Raw genomic sequence first — 15431 nt, 5'->3', positions numbered from 1 at the left:
ATCCCAGGCTTTCAGTTCAAGGCTCAGACCATGAGATTTAGGCCCAGACTATGAGTTCAAAGTCTAGACCCCAAAATGAAATCTCAGTACCCACTTCTTGTCGAGTTCAAAGTCCACGGACACAGACCAAGAACCAGGAAATAAGGGTAAGGCCAGGAAGTGTGTTGAAGATCCAGGCCAGTCATTTAAGTCACAGGCTGTGAGTTCAAGGACCAAGGTTTGAATTCAAGGCCCAGTTTGTGAGTTCAAGACCCGTGCCCAAAGTTTTAGACCCTTATATGAGTTCTTTTCCCATGCTCCAACTTCATGTTCTAGGCACTCAGTTCAGGACCTGGTTGTGAATTCAAAGCCCAGGCTGTGAATTCAAACAATATGTTCAGATTTCAAAGTCCAGGGCAACATTTCACATATCACTCCATGAGTTCAAGCCTTAGGCTGTGAGTTCCAGTTACAGGCTCTGCATTTAAGCCTGAATCCTGGGGTTAATTCCCAGATCCTGAGTTCAAACCCCAGGCCAAGTTCATGTCCCCAGCCTTTTAATATCCCTGGCTCCATGTTCAACTTACACACTGTAAGTTCAAGGCCTAGACACTAAGGTCAAGGTCCAGGGACTAGTTCAAATCCCAGTTTGTGAGTTCAAGACTCAGCATGCCAATCCCAGCCCCTAGTTTGAGTTCAATTCCCAAATTCGAAGAACAACTTCCAGGCAAACTTCATGTCCCAGGCTGTGTTAACATCCCTGGCCTCATTTCAAAATTGAGCCCTGTGAATTCAAGGCCCAACACTGAGTACAAGGTCTAGGACCCCAGTTCAATCCCAGGTTGTGAATTCAAGGCCCAATTTGTGAGTACCAGACTCAAGCCTTAGTTCAACTCCCAAGCTCAAATTCAAATTTGAGGTCCCAATTTTAAGGCCCTGGCCCCAAATTAAATGTCAGGGTATTGACTTTAAATTCCAGGCTCAAATTCAAGACCCAGGATGATAGTTTAAGGCCAAATATCAAGTTCAATGCTCATGCTGCAATTTAATTCAAAGGTGCTGAGTTCATATCTTGGCCCATGAGTTCAAGGACCAGGTCAAAAGTTCAAGAATCTGGTCCTGAGTTAAAGGTAAGGCTGACCATTCAAGTCCCAGGCTGAGTACAAGGTTCAGACCCTGAGTTCAAGTCCCATGCTGAAACTTCAAGTCGTAATACTAAATTCAAAGCCAGGCAGAAAATTGAAGTCCTAGGTGCCAAGTTCAAAGCTCAGGAAAGGAATTCATTTCCAAGACCTGAATTCAAGGCCTAGGCCCAGAGTCTATGGATAACCCTAAGGATTTTCTATTCTTATTAGATGGTGTAGAGGCTGTGGAAGGATCAAGGAATCAACAAAGGAGAAGACTATCACATGTCATATTAAAATGGAAAAATGTGAGAACATAAAGAGATTGAGTAATTCTGCTCTTACAGACATAGGCCAACACAAACCAAGAAGTAAATCATTTTCTATAAATTTCTATGCATTCCCATAAGTGGGCAGGTCACAAAAATGAGTTTGTTTTTGCTGAGCAGAACAATTATTTCTGTTTACATTTTCTGATTCTGTGTTAGGCTCTTGTCCAGGCATGAATCACATAGACAACATTTTTCGGGGTCGTGTGTGTGTGTGTGTGTGTGTGTGTTTGTGTGTGTGTGTGTGAGCTTATGTGTGTGTGTGTGTGTAGGTGTAACTTGCCAATAGTTTTAATATGCTGTGGAATATTTCTTAAAATTTATGAATTTTACCATATCAACACATTGTATAATTTTACATATTGGTGGGTTCAATGAGGTGACAAATCACATTCTTAAAATATTCAGCATGTGTTCTTTCTCTTTGTAGGTCCTTCTTCAATAGGAGTAACTACTGCAAACTTAAGAGTTCATACTACTTTAATAATTTTACTCAGTGATTACCTATGATAGAATCATTCTCTCAAAACTCTGGCAATATTCGATTCTTGTCTAAAAGTTTTCTTGAAAGTTCTTGTTCCATTGTCATGGTACATTCCTGTGTTTGGAGCATATATATACTTTTAAAATTTCTGGAGAATATTAGATTTTGTTATTTATTTGGTACTAAAAAACTATACATGAATAGGAGAATACTATTCACTGGTAACAACGCTTCATTTATATATTTTCTGTGCAAAAGACTAACATACATTCTGTAATCTGGATTGCTCAGCCCCACATAAGCAGAAAAATATAGAAGTGGTACTGTGAGTGAAGTAGGAGAGGACTAGACTTGACTTGAAAAGGTGAGGGACAATGCTGAGACCACAACTGACAAAAAAAAAGTCTTCCAAATCACAGTGCGATGAGGAGATTATATTCTATGATGAGTAGATTACAATTAATTGATTGAAGACATATATCAACTTACAAAAGATTGTCAAGTGATATGATAAAAAAAATCTTGAATATAACTGAAAACGGCATGTCATGAATAATGGTGCCCCTGTGTTTAAACAGAGAATTAGTTTGTTCCCTTAAGAAGTGTGCACTGTTTGTAAAACAATCATAGTCACAGTATGTACGTATAAAGAAAGATATAGAATGATGTAGAATTAATTATATTTTAAAAATATGTAAATCCTATATCTTAAAATGTGACATGGAACTAGATGCTGGTGGCTCATGCTTGTAATCCTAGCTACTAAGGAGGCTGAGATCTGAGAATCAAGGTCCAAAGCCAGTCCTGACAGGACATTCTGTGAGACACATATCTCCAACAAACCAGTAAAAATCCACAAGTGGCATTGTGGCTTAAGTGATAAAGCACTTGCTTTGAGCTGAAGAGTGCAAGGACAGCATCCAAGCCCAGAGTTCAATACCCCCTATCCAACAAAACAAAGGAAGAAAGAAAAAAGAATGTGACATGGAGTTATATGATATAACAGCTTTTGATTTAAGATGTTTTCAAAAAATTAACAAAATAATGTGAAGGGAAAGTGATGCGAAGTTCTGATGTAATGCTAACATCCCATCATCTGGGTTTTCTCTAAATGACTGATGACTAAGAGCAAGACAGAGGGAAGTACTCAATATAGGTGTCAAATAAAGATATATAGTAGCAGTTAGTCCTTATAACTTGGCAGGCCTAGAATGTATTGCTCATATTTTTGGAACTTTTCTTGATAACAAATGAAAGAAGAAAACAATTCACAATTATATTCAAATTGTGTGAAACTATTCGTAAAATGTTTATTGATGTGTACTAGTCATTAGCAATAAAGTCATTTTTTGAAATTTCCTTTTTTTGCAAATGGAACATTCTGATACATAACAGATAGGCTTGTATAGATCATTGCGCTTGACCTCAGGGCCCTTCCACATCTCTAAGGTCTTTTTACTCAAGTCCAACAATCTATTGTTTTGAACCAATGTGATGCTTCCTGTGATCTGGTATTTCATTCGAAATAAGACTCTCCTGCCATAGTGGCTTTAACCCACCATCCACCTGAATAGCTAGGATTGGAGGCGTGACCACCAGGACTCAGCTACAAATTTTTACACAAGGCTTCTTTTTTTGGTATGTCATGGGCTTCAAGTCTGGGCGTGAATGCTGTCCTTCAGTTCTTCAGTTAAGATTATCTCTCTACCACTTGAGACACTGCACCAATTGCCGTTTTTCTGAGTGGTATATTGGAGATAAAAACCTCAGGGACTTTCCTACTCAAGCTCGCTTTGTACCGGGATCCTCAGATCTCAGCCTCCTTATTAGCTAGAGTTACAGGCATGAGACACCGGCGTTCAACACACAAGAATATCTTAAAGCAGATTCTTCAATGAAGGAAAAGTAAAATTTGGGAATATTGACAATCAAGAGTTGTCATTGGAATATTCTTTTAAATGGTTACAAACTTCTTAATATGCAAGTGAAGTGAATGTATTTCACAAGAGAAGACATATGAACATCTTGTTTTCAAAACTATAACATGAATATTAGTAACATGTCCATTTATACGAGTTTGAGAAGGCAATTTTCTAAACTGATAGAAACAGAAGCATTGTGGTGTTGCTGTACATATAGGACAAAACCTGCAATTTTTAGAAACTGCCATCAAAACACACATGGGAAAGTGGAAATAGAAGAATAATATCATTCTTTGTTAAGGTAGATACAACCAAGAACCAAATGACCTTCAGAAATAGTATTTGGAAGGTGCGCAAATGATACATTTTCATTGATATCACCTAAAGTAAAGCAGGATCCTCCCAGAAGAAGGAAGAAAACATCCTCATTGCCTGGTTTACAATCATTTGTAGCCTTTTGACTATGTCCCTTGTGTTTTGTCTTTTTCAATGTGATAGGGAAAAGACTGGCCATTTCCTTTTCATGACCTCAGAAATCTCAGATCAACTTGCACTTCAGTCAACTGAAACATAAAACAATCTGACTAGGTGTACATTATGGTCACTACTCTTTTATTCAATGAATTTCATGGAAACTCTGCTATTTTAAGGAGATGTGTGCCTTGTTTGAATTTTCTGTATTTTCCACGATTCTCCTTGCAGATATTACACCTTTCCTTGGATTATTTATTGCTATGCACCCGTAACACCCCATTATTCTTTTCCACTTTTTGTATAGAAATAAAATCACAGGAGGAAAATTTACATTTATGTTATAGCATTTGTCACAGCAAAAAAATAAAAATAAGCTTGATTAGAATGGTTTAGAATCCTAAAGTTTTTGTGGAGACAGAAAATCGGAATACTGGTCTTTTCATGAAACTTGCCAACCAACTGTGACACAGAACAATTGGGCCTCAAGTTTTAAGTACCCTGGATGATACTTGAAATCCTCAAATTCTCTATTGTGGCTGCAATAGAAGGGAAAAAAGAAAAACCATGTCTTCAATTCTGGCAACATATAAATGGCAATAGCTGGATGAAATTTGGCAAGCATATATTATTATTAACATATTTCACACTGCATATATGTCACTCTTCTTGCCAGTAAAGACTTAATTTACTTCAAGAACTAATATATAAATATATTCTTTTTTTCAACTATGCATCCATCGAGGTATGCTCTCAATACCTACATATCATTTTATTGTTCATTATAATTTTTATCTTGGAGTTATATCCTTGAATGTGTATTGATCAGTACTCGGTTATATTAACCATATTTTTTCATGTGAAATAATGTGAACGTTCTTTAGAGATATTAATGCAGCTCATTGTCTGAAGTGCCTTATTTTGAAGTAATATTAAAATGTAATAATAAAGAAAAATAATATCACATATTGATGTATATAAAAATATGTGGCATTCTTTGTATAGGTTCATGAAACTCTAGAACCACATCTAATACATTGAACCTAAATTTTATGACTAGAATATGTAACTCCTTCATCAAGAAGAGAAAAACTGTTACAGATTGAAAAGTAGCAATAAAATCTGAAACCCTATTGGGAATGTGTATTCCTAGGTAGTAGAAGTTGTCAGTTGGAGGCCACCATTCTGTCTATATCTTTCTTTCTTCCCATGATTGATTGAGAAATTGCAAGAATTATATTTGGGTTAATTACAGAGAATTTTCATCGAAAACATTGAGTGTATTTTGAATTCATAGAAGTTAAAATGTTGATAATGTAACTCTATTTCAATTTGCAGAAACCTTCTAAATTGTAATGCTTCATGGAAATAACTAGACACTTTACAAAGGAGAAATATGTATATCTTGTTTTGTAATATGACAGCATATATCCCAGCTATCTAGTACCAAACAAATTTGAAATTCCTCTATGGTGAATTTAGAAAAATCTGTCAATTAGTTAATGTATCAATTATCAATTGGACAATTGCAGCACCGTTCAGAGAGTGATGGCAAAAGAAATGACTGCATGATTTGGAAGGCCACAGTTCTTCTGTAGAATGTTCGCTTACTATATGTAATAGCAAAACATAATGAAGTTTGCTGACAAGCCATCAAAATAACTCTTAGAATGATCTTTGTTTCTATCTCCTCAACTTCTCTGGTTTGAACTAAATAGTCGTGGAAGAGGAAATAAATACACCATGGGAGTACATGGACCAAAGTGCTTACAATTAAAATGGAATTAAAAATGAAAATCGTAAAAATGATAAAAAGGACTGAACTAGATTGTATCTGTAGACTATTGACTGTACAAATGCAAACTTTGGTTGATGGTTGCCTTAAGATAGTGTTCTAGCACAAAACTGGTGCTATCTTCATCTCAAATGGGCAGAGTAAGCCAGAAAAACACAAGAAAAATGGCAAATTCGGGTATCTCAATTCCCAATCTTGATAATCAGGGGTTAGAACAGATAATGAATAATCCAGAGGAGAGGTCCCAAATAGCTCTACAAACACTGCTGGCAAACATGATAAATGAGAAGTTTGACAATGTACAAAGGACTCTGTATGAGCGTGAAAGGGAGAGAGAGGAGGCATCCCAGAAGTTTATACAGGAATATCATAAGTGTGAGGAAGCTACTCAAAAACTGATACAGGATTTGCGTGAACAACTTGAGAATACTCAAAGAGAAAGTGAGGAATGGCGTGAGCAGGCTGAGAACACTCAAAGAGAACTGCAGGAATCCCATGAACGGGAGGAAGCTAATCAAAGAGTAATACAGGAATTGAGGGACCAGGTAGAGAACACACAAAGATCACTAAAGGCATTCATGGAATCCATTAACAAAGGGCTGAAGGAAGTCAGAAAGACCACATAGGGAATGTTGAATGGAACCCAACAGAAGGAATGGGAGTCCAAAGAAACCATAACCAATCAACTAAGTGATTTGAGGACAAACACTGAACACCAAATTAAGGAAGTAAAGAAATTCATACAAGACCTAAAACAGAGCTTCAACAAAGAACTTGAAGCCATCAAATTTGACCAATTAGAAGGAAAAGAGATAAAAAACAAAGTAGAGAGTCTTGACAGCAGGTTAGACCATGCAGAAGATCGAATCTCAGGGATTGAAGACAGCCTAGATATTATAGAGAAAAAGAACATACAACCATTCAAGACAAGTCCAAGAATTATGATAGATCTATCCAAAACCTGGAAGACACCATTAGAAGGCCTAATCAAAGGATAATGGATGTAGAGGAGCACCTAGAAACAGAAGTTAATGGTCTAGGAAATTTGTTTAACAGGATACTAGCAGAGAACTTACCAAACATGCAAAAAGATAGGCCTATTCAGATACAAGAAGCCTTTAGAACCCCAAATAGACCAGACCAGAATAGGACATCCCACCTTCACATTATAATCACACAGGATCAACTCAGAACAAGGAAAAGTTCCTTAAAGCTGTCAAGGAGAAAAGGGTAATCACGTATAAAGGGAAAACAATTAGAATCACCTCAGATTTCTCAGCAGAGACAATCAAAGCAAGAAGAGCCTCGAATGATGTATGCCATGCCCTAAAAACAAACAACTATCAACCAAGAATACTGTACCCAGCTAAACTCTCCTTCATAACTGAAGGCCAAATAAAAACCTTCCATAGCAAAGAAAAATTGAAACAATACATCTCCACCAAACCAGCCCTACAAAAGATTCCTAAAGATGTCCTACACATAGAAAACCAACAAGACCGCAATAAAGGCCAAGAAACTGCACCCAAACTGAGAATCCAAGAACCATAGGAAGAACCCAGTTTTCGCAGCCCCCAAGAAGGTAGATAACATGGCAGGAACTCCCAAATACCTCTCAGTTCTATCTCTTAACGTTAACGGTCTGAACTCTCAAATTAAGCGACATAGACTGTCTAGTTGGATTAAAAAACAAGACCCTTTTATCTGCTGCCTGCAGGAGTCACATCTTGCCAGTAAAAACAAACACATTTTCTTTTTTTTTTTTTGTCGGTCGTGGGGCTTGAACTCTGGGCCTGGGCGCTGTCCCTCAGCTCTTCAGCTCAAGGCGAGCGCTCTACCACTTGAGCTACAGCACCACTTCCGGTTTTCTGGTGGTTTATTGGAGATAGGAGTCTCACGGTCTCTCCTGCCCAGGCTGGCTTTGAACCGTGATCCTCAGATCTCAGCCTCTTGAGTAGCTAGGATTACAGGCGTGAGCCACCAGCGCCCGGCCAACAAACACATTTTCAATGTTAAAGGCTGGAACAAAATCTACCAAGCAAAAGGCCCCCATAAACAGACGGGAGTTGCAATCCTAATATCAGATAAAATAGACTTTAAATTAAAATTCGTGAGAAGAGATAAAGAAGGTCGCTACATACTAATTAAAGGATCTCTCCTTCAGGAGGATATTACAATTCTAAATATCTATTCGCCAAACAATGGAGCACCCAAATTTATCAAAGAAACACGACTTTCCCTCAAATCCCATATATATCCAAAGACATTAATTGTTGGGGATTTAAACACATCACTCTCCCCACTAGATAGAACAACTCAGCAAAAACTCAAGAGAGAACCTGCAGGTCTAAACCGCTGCATAGATCAACTAGACTTAACAGATATCTACCGAACATTTCACCCAGCAGCATCAGAATACACGTTTTTCTCAGCAGCACATGGAACGTTTTCTAAAGTAGACCACATTTTAGGCCACAAAGCAAACTTGTCTAAATTCAGAAACATTGAAGTTAAACCTTGCATTCTCTCTGACCACAAGGGAATAACATTAGAACTCAACACCAAAAGCCACCAAAGAAAGTCCGGTATCACATGGAGGCTGAACAACACACTGCTGAATCATGAGTGGGTCATGGAAGAGATTAGAAAGGAAATTCAAATGTTCATGCTATTCAACAAAAATGAACACACAAATTACCAGCTCCTCTGGGACACAGCAAAGGCAGTACTCAGACGCAAATTTATAGCTCTGAGGTCCTACATCAAAAAATTGGAGAGATCTGAAACTAACAATTTAATGACACATCCAAACCACCTTGAAAATGAGCAGCAAGATAAACCCCAATCCAGTAGACGGAAACAAATAATCAAAATTCAATCAGAATTGAATTATTTAGAATCCAATAAAACTATAGAAAGAATCAACAGAACAGTCTTGTTTCTTCGAAAAAATTCACAAAATTGACAGACCCTTAGCAAATCTTATCAGAAAAAGAAGAGAACACACACAAATTAATAAACTCAGAGATGAGAATGGAAACATCACCACGGAAACAACCAAGACTCAGAACATTACAAGAGAATACTTCTCAGAACTTTATGCTAATAATTTTGAGAACTTGACAGAAATGGACCTCTTCCTAGCAAATATTGACATGCCAAAACTAAACCAAGATCAGTTAAACTATCTTAACAGGCCCATATCAAGCATTGAAATAGAAACAGCAATAAGAGACCTCCCAGCTAAGAAAAGACCAGGATCAGATGGTTTTACAGCGGAATTTTACAAGGCCTTCAAAGCAGAGCTCACACCAATTCTCCTCCAACTCTTCAATGAAATTGAAAGAGAAAGCTCACTACCGAACACATTCTATGAAGCCATTATAACCCTAATCCCAAAAACAGGCAGGGACTCATCAAAGAAAGAGAACTATAGACCCAATTCTTTGATGAACATTGATGCAAAACTTCTCAACAAAATTTTGGCCAACCGACTTCAACAATTCATCCAAAAAATCATACAAAACGATCAAATAGGATTCATTTCAGGTTCAATATATGCAAATCAATTAATATTATTCATCACATCAACAGGAGTAAGAATAAGAACCATATGGTTATCTCAATAGACGCAGAAAAAGCATTCGACAAGATCCAACACCCCTTCCTGATGAAGGTTTTAAAAAAATTAGGAATCCATGGAACATTCCTCAATACAATAAAGGCTGTATATGACAAACCTACAGCCAGCATTATACTCAATGGTGAAAAACTAAAGCCATTTGCTCTTAACTCAGGAACAAGATAAGGATGCCCACTCTCTCCAATTTTCTTCAATCTAGTATTAGAATGCCTAGCTACAGCAATAAGACAAGATGCAGACATAAAGCGGATCCAAATAGGGAAAGAAGAAATAAAACTCCCTCTTTGCAGATGACATGATCTTGTATTTAAAGAATCCCATAGACTCCACTCCCAAATTACTCAAGCTGATTCAAAACTTTGGCAAAGTAGCAGGTTATAAAATTAACCCCCAAAAATCAATGGCTTTTCTGTATGCCAACAATGAGAAAAGTGTGGCTGAAATTAGGAAAGCAACTCCATTTATAATAGCCCCACAAAAAATAAAATACCTAGCAATTAACTTAACTAAAGAAGTGAAGGACCTCTATGATGAAAACTTTAAAATCTTGAAAAAGGAAATCAACACAGAACTTAAAAAATGGCAAAACCTCCCATGCTCCTGGATTGGAAAGATTAACATCGTGAAAATGGCAATACTTCCCAAGGCTATCTACAAATTCAATGCCATACTTATCAAAATTCCAAACTCATTCTTCAAGGAAATAGAAGAGGCAATCCAAAAATTCATATGGAACAATAAAAGACACCGAATAGCAAAAACGCTCCTCAACAGAAAGAACACTGCTGGAGGAATATCAATACCAAATTTCAAACTCTAGTATAAAGCCATAGTAATCAAAACAGCTTGGTATTGGCATAAGAACAGACCTCAGGAACAATGGAATAGAATTGAAAACCTAGCAATGAACCTACAGACCTATAGCCATCTAATCTTCGATAAGGGAGCTTAAACAATAGAATGGAAGAAAGACGGCCTCTTCAGTAAATGGTGCTGGCAAAATTGATTAACTACATGTAGAAAACTAAAGCTAGATCCTCATATATCACCCTGCAACAGAATCAACTCCAAATGGATCAAAGACCTTGAACTCAAAGCAGACATTCTGAAAACATTACAGGATGGAATAGGAGAAACCCTAGGTCTCCTTGGCTCAGGCCGAAATTTTCTGAATAGAGTCCCGGAAACACAACAAATCAAAGAAAGGTTGGACAAATGGGATTGCATAAGTTTGCAGAGCTACTGCAGGGCAAATGGCATAGCTAGCAAGATCAATAGAAAGCCCATGGATTGGGAGAAGATCTTTACTAGCCATACAACGGACAAGGGTCTCATATCTAAAATATACTTGGAACTCAAAAAATTAAACCACCCAACAACAAATCCTCAAAGAAACAACTGCCCAATAAATAAGTGGGCGAAAGACTTAAAGAGAAGCTTCTCTGAAGAAGAAAGAAGGATGGCCAATAGACACATGAAGAAATATTCAACATCCCTAGCCATAAAAGAAATGCAAATCAAAACAACATTGATATATCACCTCACTCCAGTTAGAACAGCAAAAATCAAGAACTCTAACAACAACAGATGCTGGAGGGGATGTGGACAGAAAGGAACCTTACTTCATTGTTGGTGGGAATGTCAACTTGTTCAACCACTTTGGAAAGCAGTATGGAGGTTCCTCAAAAGACTTCACATAGAACTCCCCTATGACCCAGCAATCCCACTTTTGGGCATTTACCCTAATGTTTACAAAAAAGACCACACTAAAGCTACCAGCACAACAATGTTTATTGCAGCATTATTTACCGTAGCTAAGATATGGAACCAACCCAGATGCCCCTCAGTAGATGAATGGATCAAGAAAATGTGGTATATATACACAACGGAATTCTATGCCTCCATCAGAAAGAATGACATTTCCCCTTTTGTTATGAAATGGAAAGGCTTGGAAAAAATTATATTAAGTGAAGTAAGCCAGGCCCAAAGAAACATAGGTCCCATGGTTTCCCTTATTTGCAATATCTAGTATAGGTATGAGTCAATCGGAAAAGGTCAGATAATGTGATGTTAGGAAAACGAACCCTTAAATATGTATTTTAATGTTTTTGTTTCTTTCATGCATGTGTTTCTAACGCATTTATAAGGTTATTTCTTTGTTCCTTTGTATGTCCCTCCCCCACAGTGTAACCCCCGCTTTCACTATATTTGATTTCAGTATAACATGTGGAGGAGATGGGGACAACAAGTCGTTTAAGAATTCAGGTGGACCTGTTGCAACAATGAGAAATACAAAAAGTCATGTCAAAACCAGCTTTACAATGTCGGTGTGGGTGGTGAGACGGAGTATGATTGGGTGCGGGGGAGGGGGAGGCTGGGAAGGGAGGTGAAGGGTAAACAAAGGAGGAGGCTGCAATGCTTGTTAAGAAATGTATGCATTATCCTGCCCATGTAATTGTAACCCCTCTGTACAGTATGTTCTCAAATAAAATAAAATAAAATTTAAAAAAAAAACAGGTATACATGTATGAATAATTTAAAGTAGAACTTTATATTTCAATTTAAGTTGGAGCCAAGTCTAAATGAAACAAAGGCCTCAAAGTAGGTTTATGTATCATGAAATATGATAGTATGGATTTGGGGATGACATATTGAACTGAGTAATTCAGGTCAAATTTACTACATAACAATCCAGTCACAACGAATCAAAGGAGGGCTGAATATAAGGGATTGTGTTCAACTGGAGAATTTTGCATGGCAATATTCAGAGGTAGCAAGAGAAATATGTGTAATAAACCCACCATTTAGGAGACAATCTATTGAACTCTAACTATAAAACATGCAAGGGTGACAGAGATCACAAAATTAAATTTCCTCAATAACAAATTCACAAATCCTCAGAGAGAAAACTGCCTGATAAATAAATGGGCTAAAGACACAAGAGACATTTCTCGGAAGAGGAAATAACAATGACCAGTACACATATGAAGAAATGTTCAACCTCTATAGCCATAAAAGAAATTCAAACAGCATTGAGATTCCAGGTCATCCCAATTGGAATTGCTATAATCAAGAACTTTAATAACAACAAATGTTGGAAGGGTTGTGACAAAAGGAAATTCTACTATATTGTAAGTGGGAGTATAAACTTGTCTAACCACTTTTGAAAGCAGTATGGAGGATCCTAAAACTACAAGTAGAGTTGCCCTATGACCCAGCACATGATCACAAACAAGACCATACTAATCCTACCAGAACAACTTTGTTTAAAGCAGCATTATTTACCATAGATAAGAAATGAAATCAACACAGATCCCCCTTAGTAGATGAATGGATCAGAAAAATGTGGTACACACACACACACACACACACACACACACACACACTCACAAACACTGGAATTCTATGCCTCCATCAGAAAACATTTGTTAGGAAATGGAAAGGCAAGGAAAAAATTATATTAAGTGAAGTAAGCCAGGCCCAAAGAAACATAGGTCCTATGGTTTCCTTTATTTGCAATATATAGTACATGTCTGGGGCAAGTAAAAAAGTTCAAAATCTATGTATATTTGACAAGATAAATGATGTTAAGTGAAATGAACTCCAAGATAGGGACACAAGTGGTTTTTTTCTTACTTACTGGTGTTTCTAACACATTGATCAGGTAACATGTGATTTTTTTGTTGCTTTTCATGGTCCTGCCCACATTATTATCCATGTTTTCACTGTATTTGATGTCGGTGCCCTGCATCTGCTCCAATTTGGGAAGGGAAAGGAAAAAAAAAGCTGGCCCATTGTATGAATGAGATGTACAAGACTGTTGAAAAATAATTTGTACAGTTTAGGCTGGGGAGGGAGGGGTTTACTTGTGGATTTGGGAGGAAGGAATGGTAGGGGGAAAACACAGCAGGAGGGAACAATGCTTGATAGGAAATGTATTCATTAACTTCCTCATGTAACTGAAACCACTCTGTACAGTATTTTTAAAATAAAAAAAAAACTTAAAAAAATTCATTAAGAAACAACCACCTCATTTATAAGTTGTCTAAATTATCCAAGAGATTATTATGGGTATGAAATAAAAATGACAAATAGATGCATGTGGAAAAATTTAATATCTCGGCCAAAATCGAAATACAAATAATTACAGTGTACATCAAAAATGCTGTGCTTATCATTAGCATGAATTCTGTAAAAATACTATACAAAGGAGAGACATTTACATGAGTAAGGTAATTACTACATTTTTATTGAGCACTATTGCCTCCTCCTTTGTTTTTCTCCTACCATTGCTTCCTTCCCCAACTCCCCAACTATTCCCCAAACGGAAGTGGTGAAGGTCATTTTCAAAATAGGACAAAGGCAGTACTTAGAGGGAAGTTTATAGCTCTGAGTTCCTACATCAACAAATTGGAGATATCTGACCCAACAATTTAATGAGACATCCAAACCTCCTTGAAAAAAAGCAGTAAGATAAACCTCAATCCAGTAGGTGGAAAGAAATAATTAAAATTAAATCAGAATTAAATGAATTAGAATCCAAAAAAACTATAGAAAAAATCAACAAAAACAAGAGTTGATTCTTCGAAAAAATTAAAAATTTGACAGACCCGTAGCAAATCTAGTCAGGAAAAGAAGAGAACCCAGCCAAATAAATAAACTCAGAGATGAGAATGGAAACATCACCACGGAAACAACCAAGATTCAGAACATTTTAAGAGGATACTTCTCAAAACTTTATGCTAATAAGTTTGAGAACTTGACAGAAATAGACCTTTTTCTAGCAAATATTGACATGCCAAAACTAAGCCAAGATGAGTGAAACCATCTTAACAGGCCCATATCAAGCATTGAAATAGAAACAGCAATAAGAGACCTCCAAGCTAAGAAAAGTCCAGGACCAGATGGTTTTACAGCAGAATTCTACAAGGCCTTCAAAGCAGAGCTCACACCAATACTCCTCCAACTCTTCAATGAAATTCAAAGAGAAAGTGCACTACCGAACATATTCTATGAAGCCAGCATAACCCTCATCCCAAAACCACGCAGGGATTCATCTAAAAAAGAGAAATATAGACCCATTTCTTTGATGAACATTGATGCAAAACTTCTCAACAAAATTTTGGCCAATCGTCTTCAACAATTCATCCAAAAAATCATACACCATAATCAAACAGGATTCATTTCAGGGATTCAAAGGAGATTCAATATACGAAAATCAATTAATATTATTCATCACAACAACAGGAGCAAGGATAAGAACCACATGATTATCTCAATAGATGAAGGAAAAGCATTCGACAAGATCCAACACACATTTATGATCATGGTTTTGGAAAAATTAGGAATCCATGGAACATTCCTCTATACAATAAAGCTGTATATGACAAACCTACAGCCAGCATTATACTTAATGGTGAAAAACTAAAGCCATTTCCTCTTAACTCAGGAAAAGACAAGGATGTCCACCCTCTTCACTTCTCTACAACCTAGTATTAGAATGCCTAGTTACAGCAAAAAGACAAGATGCAGACATAAAGGGGATCCAAATAGTGAAAGAAGTAAAACTCTCCCTCTTTGAAGATGACATGATCTTGCATTTAAAAAATCCCATAGACACCAGTCCCAAATTACTTATGCTGATTCAAAACTTTGGCAAAGTAGCAGGGTATAAAATTAACCTT

This window comes from Dipodomys spectabilis, unplaced genomic scaffold (assembly GCF_019054845.1).
Source record: "Dipodomys spectabilis isolate Male_0828 unplaced genomic scaffold, ASM1905484v1 ptg000164l, whole genome shotgun sequence".
In the NCBI taxonomy this organism is placed as follows: Eukaryota; Metazoa; Chordata; class Mammalia; order Rodentia; family Heteromyidae; genus Dipodomys; species Dipodomys spectabilis.
Note: the sequence above shows the minus strand (reverse complement) of the source record.